This window comes from Scardinius erythrophthalmus (genome assembly GCF_964197995.2).
Source record: "Scardinius erythrophthalmus genome assembly, chromosome: 22".
Taxonomy (NCBI): Eukaryota; Metazoa; Chordata; class Actinopteri; order Cypriniformes; family Leuciscidae; genus Scardinius; species Scardinius erythrophthalmus.
Window position 1 is genome coordinate 32,333,581 of NC_138242.1, and position 24,273 is coordinate 32,357,853.

Sequence of the window (24,273 nt, forward strand, 5' to 3'; positions counted from 1 at the left end):
ACGTGCTGCGTTGTTTTGGTTCAGAACGTAGCAAACACTATGAGCAAACATGGCATCGAGGCAGAAGCGCTCTGACCGCGTCCTAACTACATATGGCGCGACACGCGATAAAAAGTATCATTTTCCATGTTAATTTCCATGTTAATGAAGTTTAACCAGCCGCGACACGCGACGATCCTATTTGAAACGGATCCTATTTTACAGCGACGTCGCGCTGGAACAACAATCTCAAAGTGTGACAATGATAATATCAGGTACTATTTAATAGTGTATAATGTGACTGAATATCATTTAGTGCTCCCAGCTTTGTAGCTGTAAAAACAACAATGGATTAGTCACATCACATCAGATCTTGAAATTAAACAAATGGAAACTAAAACGTTCAAAATGTGATGAAAACCTGTGTATTATTTGACAAAGATTGTTTTAGTAACTCAATAGCCTAATCCACATGAGCACTGTTAATATTCCAAAAGGCACAAGCTCTTCCTAAACTGTTTTCAGTCTGTGTTTTTAGTTTTTATGGCACATAAATGGCAGTTTTATTAATTTTTTTTGTCCGGACCAATGAATGTGAAAATGATCAATTTCCTAATCCTAAGGCACTCTTCTTGATAATCTTTCAAGGCACACACTAGCGTGGCATGGCATACTGGTTGAGAAACACTGCCCTAGGCTATAGGTCCCTGGACTTTACTTTGAGAAGTAGCTCACCTACTTTTAGGTTTGTTCTGAGGTTGCTACACATAATTTGTGTATACTCTGTGCTGTGTCTTCTGATCAGATATTAAAGCGAAAATTAAACAAATTTGTACTTATTCCCTCACCCAATAAGAATCGATAAGAGAATCGATAAGGAATCGGATCGATAAGCAATATCGATAATGGAATCGGAATCGTTAAATTCTTATCAATTCCCATCCCTATTATCAGGTTACTTCAAATGTTTCCATTCGTTATGATGATATGAAATGAGATAATAGTAAAAACATGAAGCCGTTTGGAGCGTTTTGCTTTTCCAAAATATGATACATTCAAACGCGATCGCGATCAAAAATATGATACATTCAAACGCGATCGTGCTCAAATATAAAACATTATGGTTAGGCCTACCATATACATATCTATGTTTGAGCAGATATCCACAAACACAGTAACAGTAAACACGGGTCTAAATATTATAATATTCACCATATATATAGCAACAGTTCAACTGCATTGTGAAATTTATGCAACAATAGCAAACTAATATGTAAGAATTTCTTACCTTATCTTTCTTGTCTTCAAATATCGTTCTTCTTCTTCTGATGTAAATCCAATCTAAGCTCAGGCACGTCTTTCAGACTCGACGAAAAGTGAAGTGAAGTGTTTTGTTGTTGAGGTAATGAGGGCGATCGCGTTCCATGTGGAGATTTGCATGTGAATATCTTTTGCGCGAGTGGGCGTGGTAAATTAAAAAATAATTAGGAAGCGTTTGAGAAGCTGGACATCTTGTTGGTTTTATACAAATTACTTAAACAGAGAATATTTGTTTTCGTTTTGAATCCGATCATTTAAAAGTACACACTTAAATGTTTATAAAGGTGTATGGCTCATAAATGTGTGACAAGTATTCGCTGAGTTTTGTTTCAGTTTATAGACGTGCTCAAGAAAAAAAAGTTCACCGCGACGGAGAGGCAGAACGCACACCCTGTTTATTTTCTTTATTTTACAAAAGCACAATGTTTTGATTTGATTGGAAGTGGACACATACAAAAGTAGAAATACCACAGATTCTTTTTTTATATTTCTTTTTTCTGTATGACCATAAATTACGGAGAAATTTAAGTTTATAATGCTACAATGTGGAGAAAATACAGCAAAACGCGCCGGCGCGTTTGTCGACCTCAGAGGGTTAAACAGCTCCATGCTTTTTAAGGGTTCATCATGCAGGGCTGACTGCATGTGATCACGATCTATATGCTCACGCTGCCTTTTTTCAGGTTTTTCCCGCTTCCTCCCGAATCAGTAGTGCTGTTTTGTTCTGGGTTTGGCATTGCATAAAGGCCAATTTTTGTGATAGCACCATGCTACTCTAACAAAATGTAGCTCATGTTTAAATCAAGCATTTTCAAGGACCTATGTTTGTTTTCACATACTTTCCAGTCCTTGAATCCATGTGTTTGAAATTCAAGAACTTAAAGTAGTGTGTTACTTAAAGTAAAGTGTTAGTTAAAGTTTTAAATAAATAAAAAATATTCATTTTTATTTTAGTACATCACTAAACTAAATGAACTAAATTTAAGAGACATGTTGCCTTGGCTGCCAACTAGCTGAAATAAAGTTAACATTTTTTTCAGTTAATGTTCATTTCAAGTAATGAAAATCTTTCATTAAGGTTTTAGTTATAATTAACTATAATAGCTTGTGTTTAACCCCACTGTGTATCTCAATTAAACTACAACAAGAATGTCACTGTTGCGTTTAATCAGTGACATTGTTTAATGCCTAAGAATAACACCTACTCCAGCTTTTAAATAAAAAATTTAGTAGCAAAATTAATAAATGATCTTAAGCAGAAGAGTAGAAAGTAGAGACACAATGGAATCCTATTTAGCCCAACAGATGCAAGACCATTCTAGTGCACCCAGTGACAAAAAAAAGCTCAAGGATTACAAAAGGATTACAAACTTTATTAGAAGTACGGTTGCTCCCATTTCTTCCATTCTTGCTCCTGAGTTTTAATAAACAAGGGTAAAAAGACAGCTGAGAATGAGGCTCTGTAAAGGATGAGGGGCCTAGAATAGATTGCCCAATTGCTAAGACTAAGTAAGGTGCTTGTTGAGAGGGTGCAGAATGACTGAGGGACGAGAGGTCATGGCAGGTTAGAAACCTCACAAAAGGTCTTGAGTGATGGCTCACACGGCTCAACAACAAATAAACGCTGTAAAGCTGTTTAGATCTGGGGCTAAGACGGTTAGTTTGACCTGCTTGCCATGTTCTATCTTAAGTAATAATTATAAGCACCATCCTGTTAACTGATGCACAGAAAAAGTAACACTGATGTAATTTATTCAGAATATATTAACTTCTCTAAACATAAAAATGATGTATCCTACAGAATACTTTTCACACATTTGTTTTGGGAATCTTTGTAAACCTGGAAAACCTTTTTCAAGAAAGAATGGGATGAACATGAATGAACATGAATGAAGCTATACATTTGATGAACATTTAATGACTGCAAATGAACTTAACACAACCTGTACAACACATATGATGGATATAGCATTAGGAAATCAAGAAAGGTCATAGGAACAAACAATAACAAGCAAGAGTTGCAGCTGTCTCTGAATTAGGCGAGAACAAAAGGTCACAATTGCAGATATTCAAAGTTGCCATTACAGCTGTCTACTGACAATTTTAATCTTCCGTGACAGCCGTCTTGCTTGTGAGGCATTGTTACCTTGTTTTCATCCTTTAACACAAAGATAAACCTGTGGAATATCCAGTGCATGCCTGTCTCTCTTTGAGGACAGAAAATGACACAGAGTTCTAGAAAAGTTGGAATCTAACTGTCAATTAAGCAATTTTTAAAAAGGATTGTGTGAATGTTCAACTATGGTTGAGATACATTATATATAGAAGAGTCTCTATGATGCTTTACATACATAAAAAAAACAGACATGTTGTGAATCTGGCCTATGAAACTAACTAAAAAATACAAAAGTGAAGGTGTAAATTTCAGTATGAAAAATTTATCTCATATCTTTAAAAAGAAGATATAAATATGGGACAAAAATAGCACCATTGTATTCTTAAATCCTTTCTGATCTTTTGCACTACCGCCACACACCACATGCTTAACTATTGTAACTCATCTAATCTTTAGCGCTACCATCACACACCACATGATAAACTACTATGACTCACACAAAAACATTTTCAGGCACCCAAAAAGAGCTACACACACACACACACACACACACACACACACACACACACACACACACACACACACACACACAAGTGATCAAATACAGATGGTCAACGTCACAGTCATTGTGCCTCTATATAAAGAGATACGTTACAGCACAATATTGCAAGCTCACATCATTGTGAAATCTAAAGGTAAGAGCATACATCATTTAGATAAAATTGTTTATGAGGACTGAACAATAGAATAAGATGACTTCTCATTAATGACGTTTCTTTTTTTATTGAAAGGACTTGGACATTTTGGGTTTGGATTTCATCTGGTAAGACATGCTTTTATAAAGGTCAACACGTGCATGTGTGTGTGTGTGTGTGTATGCATTTAGGTTTATGCAATATTTTCATTTTGAATGCAATAATTAATGAGAAATATTTTATATTTTTACAATCATAAATAATTATATTTAATTTATATTTTTTACAAATTATTTTTTAATTGTAAACTAGTTTTAAAAGTTCAGATAATTTTGTCATCTATTTCTCAGTCTGATTGAAAGATGGGGGATGCTGTGATGTCAGAGTTCGGGGCAGCTGCTCCGTTCTTACGAAAGTCAGACAGGGAGCGTCTGGAGGCCCAAACTCGCCCCTTCGACATGAAGAAAGAATGCTTTGTGACCGACCCTGAGGTTGAGTTCGTCAAAGCCACCATCACCAGTAGAGACGGTGACAAAGTCACTGTTGACACTGAATTCGGAAAGGTAAGATCTAATCTCTGCATTGTTGTTGACAGAAATACAGTGTGACTGTCAAAACATTTGTGTATGTTATCCACAGACAGTAACTGTGAAGGAGGATGATGTTCACCCCCAGAACCCGCCAAAGTTTGATAAAATTGAGGACATGGCGATGTTCACTTTCCTGCACGAGCCCGCTGTGCTGTTTAACCTCAAAGAGCGTTACGCAGCCTGGATGATCTACGTGAGTCGAGTCTTAAAACACTCACACGTTCTCTTTATCGTGGATGAGTAGATCTAAACCTTCTGTGAATCTCTTACAGACCTACTCTGGGCTCTTCTGTGTCACTGTGAATCCCTACAAGTGGCTGCCAGTGTACAACCAGGAAGTCGTCAATGCCTATAGAGGAAAGAAACGAACTGAGGCCCCTCCACACATCTTCTCCATCTCAGACAATGCCTACCAGTACATGCTGTCAGGTGATGATCTGTCTTGTAGTAATTTTTTAGAGATCTAATTTCAAATGCTAAGTTTCTTATATTTTGTTCCCTCACAGACAGAGAAAACCAGTCTGTCCTGATCACGTATGTAATACATATGATGACATAGCATGATATTCCTCCTTTCACCAATAGTTTCTTTCTATGCTGTATTTTAATAACCGTTTTTGTCCTAAGTGGAGAATCCGGTGCTGGAAAGACTGTGAACACTAAAAGAGTGATCCAGTACTTTGCGAGCATTGCAGCAGCAACAACCGGCAAGAAGGATCCATCAATGGAGAAAAAGGTGCTTAATTCCCAAAAAAGGCTCATTATGGAAGAATAAATATACCTACTATATAGCATAGAATACAAAAATAATTACTAAATTAAAGATGTCTTCAAAATTGGAGTTAAATATTATTAAATATTGGAGTCACAAATTGTCCAAAAAGTTATATTTCCTTACTTGTACCATATTGCAATGCATTTACACGTAACAAACAACATTTTTGTTTTCCCAATTATATTTCTACATAATTTGATATAGATGACTTAGATTCTCTAAGGATTATTATTATTATTACAAGGCTACATAGTGTCAGAAAATATGCATGTCTGTTAACCGAAAAGTAGGTACATCAAATTTACACACTTATTGTTAAAATGTGATTCTTAGGGTACTCTGGAGGATCAAATCATCCAGTGTAATCCTGCTCTGGAGGCTTTCGGTAACGCCAAGACCATCAGAAATGACAACTCCTCCAGATTTGTAAGTTGGATTTTTTCATTGGTGTTGTTATTCTATATTGGTTTTCATGATATGTTATATGATGTTGTATTATGTATTATACATGTTATGTATTGCTTTATTTACAGGGTAAATTTATCCGTATCCATTTTGGCCACAGTGGAAAGTTATCTTCTGCTGACATTGAGACTTGTAAGTACTGCCTAACATTATTCCAACAAATCACACACTGATGAAATGTGTAACTGTTTTGATATTTATCTATTCATCAATCAATTTAGATCTGCTGGAGAAGTCTCGTGTCACTTTTCAGCTCAAGGCTGAGAGAGACTACCACATCTTCTATCAGATTCTGTCCCAGAGAAGACCAGAACTACTTGGTAACTTACCCATCATATCAAATAACACTTCCATCTCTAATTAGAAGAGTTTTTTTCTGAAATGTTCCCATTTCTCCTTAGAGATGCTGCTCATCACCAACAACCCCTATGACTACGCCTTTATCTCCCAAGGAGAAACACAAGTGGCTTCTATTAATGACGGTGACGAGCTGATGGCCACTGATGTGGGTGTTTGCTAAAACATAGGCATACAATATACCACAATATAAAATATTATAAGAAATAGTCCACCCAGCATTTTCAATTTGGTTACCATTAGCACTTTTGACAACCTATATGAATGCATTTTTGGTGGAGAACATATATTGATAATGTATTGGCTGATTTCCGTACAATAAAAGCATATAATGATCAGGGGCTGTCAATACGTATTAAAAAGCACCATAAAAGATCCACAAAACTTGTTTTTTGGAAGCCATCTGATTTGTGTTAGGAAAAGATCATGAACATGCTCTTCTTTTGTGTTCCACAGAAGAAATTAAGTCATACAGGTATAGAAAGACTTGAAAGATAATTGATCATCTTGGCCAGTCTATTCTTTAAAAAGAAAGACGTCTAATGTACTTGCCAAAAAGAAGAATATGAAACATTTGCCATGAAATTTTACATGCTCTGTACATTTGCTGTAGGAAGCGTTCGATGTGTTGGGCTTCACCCATGAGGAGAAGAACAGCATCTACAAGCTGACTGGTTCCGTCATGCACTTTGGCAACATGAAGTTCAAACAGAAGCAAAGAGAGGAACAGGCCGAGGCTGATGGGACTGAGGGTCAGTATAACTCGGAAAATTGGAATAAGTAGAACTTGGAAAGATGTTGTATACAGACTCATAGCTCTGTATTCTTTTTAACATGTAGATGCTGACAAAATCTCATATCTGATGGGCCTAAATTCAGCTGACTTGATCAAGGGTTTGCTCCACCCAAGAGTCAAAGTAGGAAATGAGTGGGTCACCAAGGGACAGAATGTCCAGCAGGTAATGAATGAAAATAATAATCTAATGGACATTTAGAATTTTCAGTATCATAAGTTCACTTTCAAAGACATACAAACAAAATATTTCATGTCTCTGAAAAATCGCTCTCTAGTTTGCAATGTGTCAAATTGTTTTCTTTATTAGGTGTACTACTCTATTGGTGCTCTGGGAAAGTCAGTGTACGAGAAAATGTTTCTTTGGATGGTTGTGAGAATCAACCAATCCCTGGCCACCAAACAGCCTCGCCAGTACTTCATTGGTGTGCTGGACATTGCTGGATTCGAGATCTTTGATGTGAGCTGAAATCAACTGATTTTTTTTGTTCATAGAACAAATTCAACAAGAAGTGCAACCTTTTTGACCATTGTGATTATACAATATATTCCACCTGCAGTCCAACACCTTTGAGCAGCTGTGCATCAACTTCACTAATGAGAAGTTGCAGCAGTTCTTCAACCACCACATGTTTGTGCTGGAGCAAGAGGAATACAAGAAGGAGGGCATTGAGTGGGTGTTTATTGACTTCGGCATGGACTTGCAGGCTTGTATTGAGCTTATTGAGAAGGTGGGTGAATATCATGTTGATAATTATACTTTGAGGGTAAAAATCATATTTTTCAATCTTAACTCTTGTGGCAAACTAATATATGGACTTCCACGATCTACAATTCATTGTAGCCCATGGGTATCATGTCCATCCTTGAAGAGGAGTGCATGTTCCCCAAAGCCAGTGATGCAACATTTAAAGCTAAGCTTTATGACAACCATTTGGGGAAAACTCCAAACTTCCAGAAGCCTAGGATAGTGAAGGGAAAACCAGAGGCCCATTTTGCCCTTGTTCACTATGCTGGCACTGTGGACTACAACATTTCAAACTGGCTGGTGAAGAACAAGGACCCTCTCAATGAGACGGTTGTAGGGTTTTTCCAGAAGTCAACTCTTAAGCTGTTGTCCATTCTGTTTGCTAATTACGCTACTGATGACTCAGGTAAGTACATACTGAAGTGTGACATGAAAATATAATAAGCACTGCTCTTTCATTTATTTATTTATTTATTTTATTTATTTATTTATTTATTTCGGTTTAATAATAACAAAAAAATTATTTCACAGCTACAGATTCTGGAGGAAAGGCTGCCAAAGGTAGCAAAAAGAAGGGTTCTTCCTTCCAGACGGTGTCAGCCCTTCATAGGGTAAGGAATATTATAACACTATATTGTCTCACAAGGTTTTATTGAATATAAATCTGAATCCTCTGTTATCTACCAACAGGAGAACTTGAACAAGCTGATGACCAACTTGAGGTCAACTCACCCTCACTTTGTGCGCTGCATCATCCCCAATGAGACTAAGACTCCTGGGGCGATGGAGAATCCTCTGGTCATGCACCAGCTGCGCTGTAACGGTGTGCTGGAGGGCATCAGGATCTGCAGAAAGGGATTCCCCAACAGGGTCCTATATGGAGATTTCAAACAACGGTTAGTATGAAACCAAGTGGCTTTCATGTCTTACAAAATTATTTAATGTATGACTCCAAATTTCAGTTCTTAATTCTCCAATTTCTGTTAATGTGTGTGTTTTTGGTAGATACCGCATCCTAAATCCTGCTGCTATCCCCGAGGGACAGTTTATTGATAACAAGAAGGGTTCAGAAAAACTTCTGGGCTCTCTGGACATCGATCACAACCAGTACAAATTAGGACATACTAAGGTATGATTTTATTAACATTAACTTTTTCCAAAGCCACGTTTCCATTGTCCTATCCTATTTGACACAAAATTCTTTACTATCCAGGTATTTTTTAAGGCTGGTCTTCTGGGACTTCTTGAAGAGATGAGAGATGACCGTCTTGCACTTATTATAACTGGAATTCAGTCCATGTCTCGTGGTTTTCTATCAAGACAAGAGTTCCAGAAAATTGTGGAAAGAAGGTTAGATTTAAGCTCTTCGATCTTTAACATATTCTCCAAGTTACATTTTTTAATTTAAGACTTAAATTTCTTAATTTAATATCCACAGAGATGCTCTGTTGGTGATCCAGTGGAATGTACGTGCTTTCATGAGTGTCAAGAATTGGCCCTGGATGAAGCTCTACTTCAAGATCAAGCCTCTGCTGAAAAGTGCAGAGACTGAGAAAGAAATGGCCAACATGAAGGAGGAATTCACCAAGTTGAAGGAGGCTTATGCCAAATCTGAAGCCCGCAGAAAGGAGCTTGAGGAAAAGATGGTTTCTCTTCTCCAAGAGAAGAACGACCTGCAGCTTTTAGCACAGACTGTAAGTTAACGTGAATAGAAACTCTGCACTTTTCACATTTTCACAAGTCAGAAAACAAAACAAGTTTTCAATTATTTTTTTCATGTTGATAGGAGCAAGATAATCTTGCAGATGCTGAGGAGAGATGTGAGGGTCTGATCAAGAACAAGATCCAGCTTGAGGCCAAAGTCAAAGAAATGACTGAGAGACTGGAGGATGAAGATGAAATGAATTCTGAGCTGACTGCAAAGAAACGAAAGCTGGAGGATGAATGCTCTGAACTCAAGAAGGACATTGATGATCTTGAGCTCACTCTGGCCAAAGTGGAGAAAGAGAAACATGCCACTGAGAACAAGGTCAGTTTTCAACACTGAACCTGTTACTGATGTTAGACTGGTGAGATAACAGTCACTTGATACAATGACACATTTCTACAGGTTAAAAACATGATAGAAGAGATGGCAGCTTTGGATGAGATCATCGCTAAGCTGACCAAGGAGAAGAAAGCTCTTCAGGAGGCCCATCAGCAAACGCTGGATGACCTCCAGAGTGAGGAAGACAAAGTCAACACACTCACCAAAGCCAAAGCCAAGTTGGAGCAACAAGTGGATGATGTAAGAGTCAGAAAAAACAACACTATAATTAAAATAAGAAACATTTAAAGTAATTACGCAATTATTTTTATATTATTTTTACATGAAATTTAGCTTGAAGGTTCTTTGGAACAAGAAAAGAAAATTCGCATGGATCTTGAGAGAGCTAAAAGAAAGCTTGAGGGTGACTTGAAGTTAACTCAAGAGAATGTGATGGATTTGGAAAATGATAAGCAGCAGACGGAGGAGCGGCTAAAGAAGTAATATATTTTATAAAATATAAAATCCACTTTTAATATTAAACGATATTTGGTAACACTTTACAATAAGGTTCCAGTTTACTTTAGTTAACTATATTTAACATGAACTAATAATGAAAAATACTTCTGAGCATTTATTAATCCTAGTTCATGTAAATTTAAACATTCACTAACACATTATTAAGCTTCATTGTTAGCTGACACAAGCTAACAATGAAAAGTTTTCTTTCTATCAATTAATGTCAACAAAGTTTAATAAATACTGTAACAAATGTTTTTTTATTGTTAAGTTAATGTTGTTTAGTTATCTAATGTTAACTAATGGAGCCTTAATGTAAAGTGATACCAGATATTTTTAATGTGAAATTGTATGTAATCATTCATCCTGTTTACTTGACAGAAAAGACTTTGAAATAAGCCACCTCAATAGCAAGATTGAAGATGGACAAGTTTTGGAGTCCCAACTCCAGAAAAAACTGAAAGAGTTGCAGGTAAACTTTATATGTTTTAATAAGATAGACAGTTGGATCGTTAGAAATTGTAACCTTAATTTTGAATTTATCCACATTACTAGGCCAGAATTGAAGAGCTTGAGGAAGAGCTGGAGGCTGAGAGAGCAGCTCGCGCTAAAGTTGAGAAACAGAGAGCTGATCTGTCCAGAGAACTGGAGGAGATCAGTGAGAGGTTGGAGGAGGCTGGTGGAGCCACTGCTTCCCAGATTGAGATGAACAAGAAACGTGAAGCTGAGTTCCAGAAACTGCGCAGAGACCTTGAAGAGTCCACTCTGCATCATGAGGCCACTGCTGCTACACTGAGGAAGAAACATGCAGACAGTGTGGCTGATCTGGGAGAGCAGATTGACAACCTCCAGAGAGTGAAGCAGAAGCTGGAGAAAGAGAAGAGTGAACTCAGACTGGAACTGGATGATGTGGTCTCCAACATGGAGCAGCTTGCAAAGGCAAAGGTGAGTAAGGAAAATTATGCTTAGAGTCTATAACTTATGTGTTGTCAGTCAAAGAAAGCAATCAATAATCAAAGAAAGCAATCAAATATGATATAATTTATCCTCAAGACAAACCTGGAGAAAATGTGCAGAACTCTGGAAGACCAGATGAGTGAGTACAGAACCAAGTCTGAGGAAGGTCAGCGCACTATCAATGATTTCACCATGCAAAAATCCAAGCTGCAAACTGAAAATGGTAAGAACACAAAATATTGTCTTATGTTACACCAACTGTACCATAATGATACTTGGAAAAAAAGTCAATATTTTTTAATATTGCATGTTAGGTGAACTTGCCAGACAGCTTGAGGAGAAAAACTCCCTGGTGTCTCAGTTAACGAGAGGCAAACAGTCCAACACTCAGAAAATTGAAGACCTCAAGAGACAGCTCGAAGAAGAAATCAAGGTTTTCAAAATCTCCTTCTAAATCAACATTTTTTGCTAAAATACACTATTGTAATAAACAACTGGCCCCAAATATTTGTTTGTCTTTAGGCTAAGAATGCCCTGGCCCATGCAGTTCAGTCTGCTCGTCATGATGCTGATCTGCTGAGGGAGCAATATGAAGAGGAGCAAGAAGCCAAGGCTGAGCTACAGCGTAGTATGTCCAAGGCAAACTCTGAAGTGGCTCAGTGGAGAACCAAGTATGAAACTGATGCCATCCAGAGGACTGAGGAGCTGGAGGAAGCAAAGTAAGAAACAAACAATATTTACAAGTTTCGTCTTTAGTGATTAGACACTTTTCTAAGTTTTCTGCTATAGTTGTGGCCTTTTAAATACATTTAAATACCGTTTAATGAATGATGCTTCAGATGTTCAATATATTTTGTATTTTGATTATTACAGGAAGAAACTGACTCAGCGTCTGCAAGATGCAGAAGAAGCTGTGGAAGCTGTTAATGCTAAATGCTCCTCTTTGGAGAAGACCAAGCACAGGCTGCAGAATGAGATTGAAGATCTCATGGTGGATGTGGAGAGATCCAATGCTGCTGCTGCTGCTCTGGACAAGAAGCAAAGAAACTTTGATAAAGTAAGGAGAGAAAGTACATTTTGTCATTAGCTGGAAAAATTTGCCATTTATTTAAAAAACAAAATACCAGCAAACTGCACTGCTCTCATTGACCATTTGGCCTTGTTAAATTTAACCAGGTCCTGGCTGAGTGGAAGCAGAAGTATGAGGAGACCCAAACTGAACTGGAAAGTGCCCAAAAAGAAGCTAGATCTCTGAGCACTGAACTCTTTAAATTGAAAAACTCGTATGAGGAGTCATTGGACCACCTGGAGAGCATGAAGAGGGAGAACAAGAATCTCCAAGGTAAGAGTGTTTTTTACAACTCCAAATCATTACTTTAATTGCTTGTATTTGTGAGCTTATATGTTATTTCTTTTGCACAGAGGAAATTTCTGACCTCACTGAGCAACTTGGTGAGAGTGGGAAGAATATTCATGAGCTGGAGAAACTACGAAAAAACCTGGAGCAGGAGAAACAAGAGATACAAACTGCTCTTGAGGAGGCTGAGGTAAAAGAACAACCATTTCCCCCAAAGTTCTTATTCATTTGACAACTCTTTGATTTAAATCAAGCTGTTGTTTAAAGCAATTGATCATTCCAGATTATTTTAAGGGAGGTCAAATACCAAATATCAAATAGCATCGAAAATGTCTGATGTTAAATTGATAGTAAAAGTAAGTTTCTAACTTTGGATAGGGTCTTCTACTTTAGGGTCTATTCTTTACTACTAAACCATTTGACCAAAACGGCACTGTCTCATTGGCCATTTTGCCCTTGTTAAATTTGGTCCTGGCTGAGTGGAATCAACTCTTTGTTTTAAATCAAGCTATTGTTTAACTCTTTTTAGGGTTCCCTTGAACACGAGGAAGGCAAGATACTTAGAGCTCAGCTGGAGTTCAATCAGGTCAAAGCTGATATTGAACGTAAGCTGACAGAGAAAGATGAAGAGATGGAGCAGACCAAGAGGAACTTGCAGAGAATGGTGGATACCCTGCAAAGCTCACTGGAATCAGAGACACGTAGCAGGAATGAAGCTCTCAGACTGAAGAAGAAGATGGAGGGAGACCTCAATGAGATGGAGATTCAGCTCAGTCAGGCTAACAGACAGGCATCAGAAGCCCAGAAGCAACTCAAGGGTCTTCATGGACATCTCAAAGTATGAAGAATCTTTAAATCAAGATTCTATGATGCTTAGGTGAAATCCAACATAGTTCTTCAGTCTTTTCATTTGTAAAACTTGTACTTTACAGGATACCCAACTGCAACTAGACGACGCTCTTCGTTGTAATGATGATCTCAAAGAGAACTTCGCCATTGTGGAGAGACGCAACAATCTGCTGCAGGCTGAACTGGATGAGCTGAGATCCATGGTGGAACAAACTGAGAGAGGAAGGAAACTGGCTGAGCAGGAACTGCTGGATGTCAGTGAGAGAGTTCAGCTCCTGCATTCTCAGGTATCACTAATTAGGACTCTGTAATTATACTATGAAAAAACAATGCCTAAATCCCCTCTTAGTACACAATATAAACTAGAGACTACATGGTTGTCAACATTGTCTATGTTCAGAATACCAGCCTGCTGAATCAGAAGAAGAAGCTGGAGGGAGATAATACTCAGCTTCAAACTGAGGTTGAGGAGGCAGTGCAGGAGTGCAGGAATGCTGAGGAAAAAGCCAAGAAGGCCATCACTGATGCTGCCATGATGGCAGAGGAGCTGAAGAAGGAGCAGGACACCAGTGCTCATCTGGAGCGCATGAAGAAGAACATGGACCAGACCATCAAGGACCTGCAGCACCGTCTGGATGAGGCTGAGCAGATCGCCATGAAGGGAGGCAAGAAGCAGGTCCAGAAACTGGAAGCCAGAGTAAGTTTTTAGAAACAAGTATACAGTGTTTTCTGTAAAATGCTTATTCTAAAATGTAACATTTTTATACTAAAATTGTTACACATCTGTTAGGTGAGAGAGCTGGAAAGTGAGGTGGAGATAGAACAGAGAAAGTCCAGTGATTCAGTCAAGGGGATTCGTAAATATGAGAGACGCATCAAGGAGCTCACCTATCAGGTAGGAAAAATGTTGCCTACTAACAATTTTGCCCCTGGTTAATTTGATCATGTAATTTATTGGAAAAAAAAACAACAACAAAAAAACAAAGTGCTGTCTTACAGTATTTAAATGTATATTGTATATACTAAAAACATTTTTGCTGTGCATAGACTGAGGAAGACCGTAAGAATCTGGCTCGCCTGCAGGATCTGGTGGACAAACTCCAGCTGAAGGTCAAATCCTACAAGAGATCTGTTGAGGATGCGGTGAGAATTTTCCCCCACTGGTGCCATCATATTATATGACTTCTGTTGCAATTGTATCTTTTGATTTTTACAAATGCTGTTGTGTGTAATCTTTAGGAAGAACAAGCCAATTCCAATCTGGGCAAGTTCCGTAAGATACAGCATGAGCTGGATGAGGCAGAGGAGAGGGCTGATATTGCTGAATCTCAGGTCAACAAGCTGAGAGCCAAGAGCCGCGATACAGGATCCAAGGCAAGAGTAGGCACAAGTGATTTTGGTCACAAAAATAAAAATCTCAGAAAAGCCACATATAAATAGTCACAGTTAATTCAACTTGATAGTTCAACTCTATATCTGCACTTTTTAGGTTGTGTTCACATTTGGCATGTTTGGTTTGATTAAAACGAACCCTGGTGTGATTGCTCTGTTAGTGCGGTTAATTTGAATAAGTGTGAACGCTGCCTTCCGAACCCTGGTGTGCACCAAACAAGTGGACCGAGACCGCTGAAGAGATGGGTCTTGGTCCAATTCCAAACAAACTCTGGTAGGGTTCGAACAAATATGAATGCAACACAGACCAAAGACATGTAAACAAACCAAAAACAGGAACATGATACCCTAAAAGGAACAGAATACTGATGCATACCTGTTTTTTCTCGTTATAGTCTGATGCTGCCATCACAGTTCGTTTGTGAAGCAGATCTTCCGCTGTTTTGACTCCTTTTGACACACATTTTATAAGCTCCTCATGAGTTGTCAGCTGGTCAAAATACCATCATATGTAGGATACGCATATACAACGAGCGCATTTAGCCCAGCACACATCATTGTTTTGAAAGTTTGGTACGTTCCGTCACAAAATAGGCAATACGTCATAAAAGCCGACCAATCAGGTTGTGAACGTATCCCTATGCCTTTAGGTTCTGTATCTTTAGGTTTGGTGTTAAAAATGCCAATCTGAATGCTAAGCGGACCAGAACTAAATGGTTTTTTTTTTTAGGTTTTTAATGGCTGGACCAAACGAACCAAGCGAACTGAACTACAAGTGTGAACACACCCTTAGTGACTTTAAGATATGAATAGCAAGTAGTTTCAAGAACTACACTTGTTTAAATTAATTTTGCTATTTAACAAGTGTGGCTATTAAAAAAGCAAACAAACATCAATATTGATTAGCGGTGTAGAGTTTAGGCCATTTTGAACTGGATCAGCTTACCTTTAACATTTTTTTCCTTTTTCTTCCTAACAGAAGGGGGCTGATGAAGAGTGAAAATATTAGGTGGATCTCTCTAAACATTGATTGCTGTGACAATCTCTTCTGTAGTTCTGTAGAATAAACCAAACATGAAAATGAATACTTCATCCTTTTTTTTTTTTAACAATGTAGACATTGCAATATCTCAACATGATCCTAAACAAAAGGTAAATCAGTTGCCTGAATGTACGCTGTGCCACAGACTAGGCTGTCTAGTCTAAGTACTAATTCAAACTTGAAATGTTCTTAAATTGTCATTTGAAGTAGGGTCAACCATACAAAGATACAGGGAGTTTACCAGTTTTACCAAACTAATACAAACCACATAATGCATCTTAAGCTGTAAGCCACTGACCATTACACTGTGTGTTTTTTCACAGCTCATCCTCAGGGAATAAAATGAAATTAAGGCATTATGATTTAAAGTACACATGGATCTATTATAAAGCCTCCATCAAAGCCATTAAATTAGATTTATTCAGTTTTTGCAGAGCAGTAAAATGCAAAAAAAATAAAAAAAATACAAGTACCATATAATAATAGCCAACATAGACCATTACATCTCTATGGTGAATGTGAATTATCATTCGAATTACAGACAATATAAATTATTTTTGTGAGCTGCAATCATTGATAGTCTAAGAATTTAGGTATAGAGTTCAGCTCTATTCAGCAGAATCTCTTTATCATCAAATGGGCAATTCCACGCAAAACTGTCACATCCATAACGCCAACTACATACAATGACATTGTGCTGGCGTTATGGATGTGACAGTTTTGCGTGGAATTGCCCAATTATGTTGGCAATATATTAATTCTAAACCTAAAGTAACCTCCACAATTCTGTGAATGTGAGAGCTGCAATAGTCAGTCACCACCACTTGAGAGCAGCACCACTATTAAATATCTTATGATGCATTGTTTCTAGGAGTCCATGTAAAGCAGGGTGGGGCAAGTTGTCACAACTTTTTATTCCTTTAATTTTTCAGTCTAGATTTATTTTTGAACATCAATTCATGAATGCACAATTTACATTTAAAGGCTTCAAAAATCTTTTAACATTAAAAAAAAAATACCACTGGTATTGCTCAGGGAAAAATGTTTTTACTACCTTTGCTACAACTTTGCAATAAGGTTCAGTTTGTTGTTGTTAATGCATTATGTACCATGTACAACAATGTATCAATTTACATAAATGTTTATGCTATATTTAAATACACAAATTTTCATTAACTTATTAAAAGTTTGAAAAAATGTATATGCAGAAATTAACATTAACCTATATTCCTATGCTGTAAAACCATTGTTCATTGTTAGTTCCTGTTACCGAATGCATAAACAAATGCATAAATGAACTAAACCTTACTGTAAAGTGTTAGTAATTACACTAACAGTAACAAATGAGAAAAGACTGTATGTGAGAGTATAACATGCAATAACTCTCTCAATATCCTGATGTTTATGACAATACTCCTGAGAACACAGTACAGCTTTTGGGTAGCACTTTATTTTACAGTCGCTTTCTGCATGTACATACTATGTACTTATTGTAGCAATTACAATAACTGGGTTATAACTAGGTACTAACCTTGAACCTACGCCTTAACAATGAATTCAGTAATTGAAAAAGCATTAATTTAATTTACAGATAAAACAATCACATTAGTAACCTTCCACACCCAATGTGTCAGAGAAAAGAACAGAATCAGATATAATTTTTTAATAGAAAATTGTACTTTGCATATTATACTGTAAGAAACACATAATTAGTTGATTTTAGTTGATCATAGTTGATCATAACTAGAGATGAAATGGCAAAGTTCAAAGTTCAAATAAAGTTTTGACAAAAAAGTTTTTTATAAAAAGATAAACCTCACATATTTCAGACTTTAAATAATTTTTTTAATAAAAAGAATGAGTAAAAAAATATATATTACTGACATTTACAATGCACTTTAGCTTATCTTTTATTATTAATAGTAAAATATATTCCAATTTTCCCGCGGCGTCTGTCGTTGCTATGCAACCATGCACTGCGCTCTCCACAACGACAAAGAAGTTTTAGTGGCTAATGGATTTCCACCGCCGAAAAACGCTTGCTGTAGCTCTGCTACAAGATTGATTTACGGAGAAGAGAAAAACACTCGTAGTGTTTGGGTGCACCCGTAGTGTTTGGGTTTTCAATTGATCAAGTGTTTACATGTTCTCTCGATAAACCACCCGATCGAAATGATTTGTAATAGAACTAACACTTTGAGTTTGTAATGGGTTATGTTATAGCCCTATTTGTTTTTAATGTTTTTATGAAATATCTGTAGTGACTGCATGATCATATCACCATACTTTTTACCGCCATGCGAGACACAAATTAAAGTTTGGCGAGCCGCATGAGGCTTCCGAGCCGCACAATGATTAACACTGAACTATATTATCAAACAGCTAATAATTTGTTGCTAATGTTACACAAACCATGTTCCCGTTTGTCATCTGCCTTCTTAAACTCAGCATCCTTAAACACTTTGAACAACTTTGAATGTCAGTAAAGAAAGGCATATAGTTCATCATAACATCGTAATATACATTATATTAGGGCTGTTTTCGACTAAGGAATTTCATAGTCGAATCTGATTCGTTAGATTTTGCCGTAGTCGACTGATAGTCGAACCTTTTTTTTTTTCTTTTTTTTAGATAGCAGCTAGATTTTTTCCATTTCAAACAAAAGAGCTAAAAAAACTAAAAGAAAAACATGGTGTGTAACAAATACCTTTTATTCATTTAAAGTCAGATGAACAAAACATATCACACATGTATCATAACATTTCATAAACATGAGGAGCAATATGAGAGAGAAATTTTGTGATCGTTGTTTAGGTACATTAAACCACGTAAAGCTTTTTCACGCCCATGAGAACCGTGTGGAGTCAACTCACAGCCGCTCCGCTGCCCTGCTGAAAATGTGAAGCAAAAACGCTCAATGTCAGATAACGTCCATAATAATTGGACTCTGGGTTTGATTTTTTGACCATTTTCAGTGGTTATGAGGAGCAATATGAGAGGGAAATTTGGTGATTGTTGTTTAGCATTAAACCACGTAAAGCTTTTTCAAGCCCATGAGAACCGCGTGGAGTCAACTCACAGCCGCTCCGCTGCCCTGCTGAAAATGTGAAGCAGAAACGCTTAATATCAGATAACGTCCATAATAATTGGACTCTGGGTTTGATTTTTTGACCATTTTCAGTGGTTATGAGGAGCAATATGAGAGGGAAATTCGGTAATCATTGTTTAGGTAGAACCACATAAAGCTTTTTTCACGTTAGGACTTATAAAGCCCATGAGAACCGTGTGGAGTCAACCCACAGCCGCTCCGCAGCCCTGCTGAAAATGTGAAGCAGATTTTTGAATACATTTTTATTTATTTACATTAGTAAGCTACAGGACATCGTCTTTCAAAACATAACCTGCGCGAAAGCGAATTTTTTTTTTTTTTGTACCCAGCCCTTCTGAAAATGCGAATGCGTCTCTGTCCCCAGCACATTTCAAACCAAACTGACGCCCATGTATTCGACTATGAGGTTCATAGTCGAATCAGACCTCTCCGAATCGAATCGTCGAATCCTCGACTATTAGAAGTCAGCCCTACATTATATACATAATTCACCCGCTATATTGCTAAATGTACACAATTTTTCATATCAACAGAAAAATATATGGAGATGGCATGGCTTCTCTTGAGACCCCCTGCTTCGCAGTTAATGATATACTAAAGCCCGCCCTGCATGTTGATCTGTTTTTGAGACTGACTGTCTTTTTTGACAGTTTTAAGGAGAAAATACTCAGCAATGGTGCTGACTCATGAATTTACACATAGCTAGTCTTAAAGCAAATTAAAAACACCAGATAAACATATAAACATTAAAAACTTGATTTTCACCACAGGAGGACTTTAAATGTTTTGGGTGAGTAACTACATTTCGCAGACGTGATAGTTGATAGACTTTGAAAAATGTGCCAAAGCGATAGAGAAAAACTGTAATGGTTCTCATATATTATGACCATACGACCATGAGTTTAATTCAATATTTATGAAATATGGTATTTAAAACATTTTTCCTGTCAATTACAACACTGAGCAACTAAAAATCAAAAAGAAAAAGCATTGCTTTGCATTACCTTCATCTGTGCTTCAGAGATGTGTTGGATCTTCTCCTGCAGGGAGCACAGTGTTTGTGTGTGGCTGAGGGGGGGCAGAAAAAACAGAGACAAAAGAGTGAGGGAAAAAGAAACATTTGTAGAGCAGAGGTCAAAGTCATGCTAATTTGCCTAATGGAAGCACATAATGTGTTCTTGTGGAGAACAGTCAAATTCAGATAGATAGATAGAAAAAGGTACATCATGCAAATATTAATACCTGTATTCTCTGATTCCAGCTGACTCGAACAAGGGACAAAGAAGAAATGACAAGCAACTCAAAGGAGCAAAAGAATCATGTGACGTCCATTGGACACCCTCAGTCTCCATTAATAGCCTGCACAATGGGTCAAGTCATTGACCTTCTGGTGAGCTGAGACGACAAAGGGCCTAAACAGTTGAGAATGAACCGCCTCCGTCTCAGGGAAGAGTGTGGATAGGAATGTTTCACCTCGTCATAGCAAGAGATGGACCTGGCAGCTAAAGGAAAAGAGACAGGATGTGAAGGTTCTCCAGATCTACTGTTAATCCAGTGTAAAGGACTTAATAAGGCACTCGTGCAAACCACTAAAATCATGTAAGCAACATGCCACAAATAATTTCTTATTAATAAGAAAAACAAACAGGCAGAATTAACATATATCCCTAAATATAAGTATACAAATATTTATTGATTATAAGATTATATGATAGGATGTTGTTTGATTTATACACAAAAATGTTTGCCACAGTTTATGCAGGTTAAGAACATTTACTTTTAGCTGCATGACATAAAACCGAAATTGAGATATGGCTTAGTGCAATTATCAAATTGCAAAGGCTGTTATTGAATTGTTCTCACACACAACCAGCTCGTTATGCATTTGTGTTAGTGTTGTATTATACAGCTGTAATGTAAAAAAACAAACAAATAATTATATTTTTATATACTAAATTTTTTTTTCACAGTGAAATATTACAATAGTAATACTTCTTAGTTTTTATTCAGTAATTTTTAAACTTTTATTTAGTAATAATAATATTAATTATTATTTTATAGCCATATTGATATATAATCACAACATTTTACCTACAGCTCAACAAACAAGAACAGCAAACCTGATTATTTGTATCGTATTTTAAATCACAATTACAATTTTTGACAGAAAAATCGCAATTGGATTTTTTTCCCTACATTGTGCAGCTCTATTTTATTTGTCATCTTGATCTGTCCGTTACAGAACTACTCAATAGGTAGGAGAGATGTGACAAGTGCCTGCTGTTTCTCGAGATGCAGTGGCTTCAACAGATGTGTTAAATAAAGGAGGGTAAGGAGGGAGTTAATTAACACATGATGAAGAAAGTGTGGCATCTTAAACACTCGTCACTTGTGCTATACTAAGAGCTTCATAAAGCTTGGCACATACAGTATTATATGTAAAAGGAGCCTCTGACACATAAAAAGCTTAAAAATGGTTATAAACTTGACAATGACCATTTTTCTTAGACATACAGGTAATGTGATGCATTTGAGCCAATTTGTGCATTAACATAGTTCAATGAGAGGTAGCCATAGCTTTTGAAAGTTCAAGGTGGTTCAACAATATCTCAAGCATGGCAGAGAGGAGGCATTAGGTCATGTAATAGGTCATGTAACTGATGGATGTCTACAGATGAGACATGGCCAACATACTATCTGATCTCTTCTATCACAGAGGCACTCAAATGGATTTATCAGGTTATCTTTGTCCTCAGGGCAAAAGTAAAAGAAACAATGCCATGTAAACAAGACAACTTGAAGGGTATGGCCCCTCGGTCAGCTCTCTGAGGGACAGCAACAGACTTCAAGCACTTCAACACTCATTCAGTGCTTCGAAGCGTATCGAGGCTATACGTCAAGCTTTTGTACCTGGGCACATGATGCAGCAGATGCACAATGTATTTAGAAAACCCATACTGGTCAGAGTACATTTTTATAGGTTTTTTTTTTTAACAATGTATAGAATTGTACTGTTTGAAATATTTGATATCATTTGAATACATGCAAAATATTTATATTTTTATTTATATTTAAAATATATATACATGCAAATATTATATATTTGAGTTTGAATGAGAGATGCAGTTTACAGCTTTCTTATTCCTTTTAACATTTATTTCACACTGGTTTTATTTTTTATGAATCATCACTTAATTAAAACATTAAAACATAGAGATAATATTATATACATATATTTCGCAATTAAATAAAAAGATATGGACAAGGTGTAATCATTTCATGGCGTGGAATGGAACTCACCCGACAGTGGTTACACAAACAATACTTGACAAAGAAACATGGCAAACATGAGGGCTTAAATACACAAGATCAATGACTGAACAAGACACACATGTGCACAATGAAACAATGACAACACAGAACACATGGCAGAATCACATGAGGGCCAGGGAATCACATGACAAGACAGGAAACATGACTGACATGAAACATGAACCAAAACCCAAAACAACCTGTGACACAATGTAAAATATTCAAAATAATTTGTTAATAACTTGTACATGGTACCTGCACGTTTTTTTACAAATACATTTTAAGGCTTTTAAGACCTTTTTTTAAGACCTGCACAAATAAAATGTGCTTATGGAAACATCCTAAACCATAAAATGACTATAAAAATTACGACTTGCACAGCGTAAAAGAGCAGATTTCCCTAAAAGAGCAAGCACAGTGTCATGATTCATGTCTGTGTTCCCCTGTTTTGTACCATGTTGGCAGTTCTGTTTATTAGTCTCCCCAGGTGTTTCTTATTTACCACGCCCCCTTGTTATCTTGTTTAGCTTGTTTGCCTTTGTATTTAAACCTCTGTGCTTCAGTTGTTGTTTGTCGGTCGTTGTAGCTGTTTCTTGTTCCTGTCCTGAGTTCCATTGTTCTGTTATTTGCCCTGGATTACCTGATTGTTTTATTAAAGTGTTGCACGTGGATTCTCTCTCCGCCTTGTTCCTACCTCATCGTTACACACAGGTGGCCAGCATCTTTTTAAAGATGCCTTCCCGCCCATGTGTTTCAGGATGCGGTCATTTCCAGGCCTCGTCTGACTGTTATGATCTCTGTCTCGCAAGTTTGGACCACGAGCATGCTTAGACGGCGTTTGTGGATGGTTCATGTCCTCATTGCGAGAAACTGACCATAATGACGCTGAGATCGCGACTCTCCTTCCTCGTGAAGGGTAGAGGTCTCTCTGTTGTTACCCAGCCCGGTTCCTCTGCACAGCTTTCCGCAGGGCCAGTCCCCACGGACCTCCAACTCCGGCGTTTTGCGTGCCGTCGAGCTCCTGGATGATGGCCCAGGTGCCCCTCATGGCGGACCCACCGTGTCATTCGGGGCTCCGGGCTGGGACAAGATGTCGATAGCTGAATCAGAGGGCTGTTGATGAAGACTCTGCAGAGCTTCCCCCCTCTAGGATGGTAGCTCAGGAGGAGTCGGATTCAGAGTTGACGGCCATGCTTTTTCCGCCTTGCCCTGAGCGCTGGCGGTTCGATGATTGGTTCCTGTGTGTGGTTCACTGTGTTGGACCTGAGTCGGAACACAACCTCTCTGCAAGTTTCAGCCAGAGATGTCATTCCTGGGCCACCAAGGTGGACATCGTCTGGCCGAGGGCCCGCGCTGTGATCTTGGTCGCCTGGAGGACAAAGTCAGTCGCCAAGCGCAGTTCCTGCACCAACTCTCATGCAGTTCTTTGAATGCTAACGACAATCTCCATGGTAAACCCTGTCTATTCCGTTCCGTCAGGTATGGAGGATTTTTTGGCTTACATGGGACGTTCGGTAGATTACAGCTTAACGAGAGCAGTTGCCAACAGGCATGCTACAGCTTGCTATTATCTGCATCGCCAACACTCGTACCACAGTTCAGTGGTTGTGGCGCTTTCCATAGGGAACCCAAATGTAAGTGGACATAATGTCGAACGTGACTGACAGAAAGGGAATGTCTAGGCTACTGTTGTACCCTTGTTCCCTGATGGAGGGAACCGAGATGTTATGTCCCTCCTGCAACAACCTTGAACTATCCCGTTAAATGGCCAGGACAATGTCTGGGCTCCTCAGCACAAACCTTATGAGTGGATGCATGTCGTCATCTTATAAACCCATATGTACGGGGAGTGGCTAGGCATGTGAATTCCAC

General features: G+C 37.8%; 1 pseudogene across 1 annotated transcript; it reads left to right on the plus strand.

Moving 5' to 3' along the window:
* The first annotated feature begins 4,460 nt into the window (after positions 1-4,460).
* LOC308682863 (myosin-7-like) lies at positions 4,461-23,521 on the plus strand (annotated as a pseudogene). The gene is made up of 38 exons (XR_014032272.1): positions 4,461-4,673; positions 4,750-4,893; positions 4,973-5,129; positions 5,207-5,234; positions 5,328-5,436; positions 5,809-5,901; positions 6,009-6,072; positions 6,162-6,260; positions 6,342-6,445; positions 6,911-7,049; positions 7,138-7,256; positions 7,401-7,550; positions 7,651-7,821; positions 7,935-8,449; positions 8,529-8,734; positions 8,844-8,967; positions 9,052-9,188; positions 9,277-9,532; positions 9,625-9,867; positions 9,949-10,125; positions 10,219-10,364; positions 10,765-10,855; positions 10,939-11,328; positions 11,437-11,563; positions 11,655-11,773; positions 11,863-12,059; positions 12,214-12,397; positions 12,517-12,682; positions 12,763-12,887; positions 13,227-13,535; positions 13,630-13,833; positions 13,947-14,243; positions 14,337-14,441; positions 14,594-14,689; positions 14,786-14,920; positions 20,351-20,479; positions 20,573-20,688; positions 23,317-23,521. The product of XR_014032272.1 is annotated as a myosin-7-like (transcript).
* The last annotated feature ends 752 nt before the right edge of the window (positions 23,522-24,273 follow it).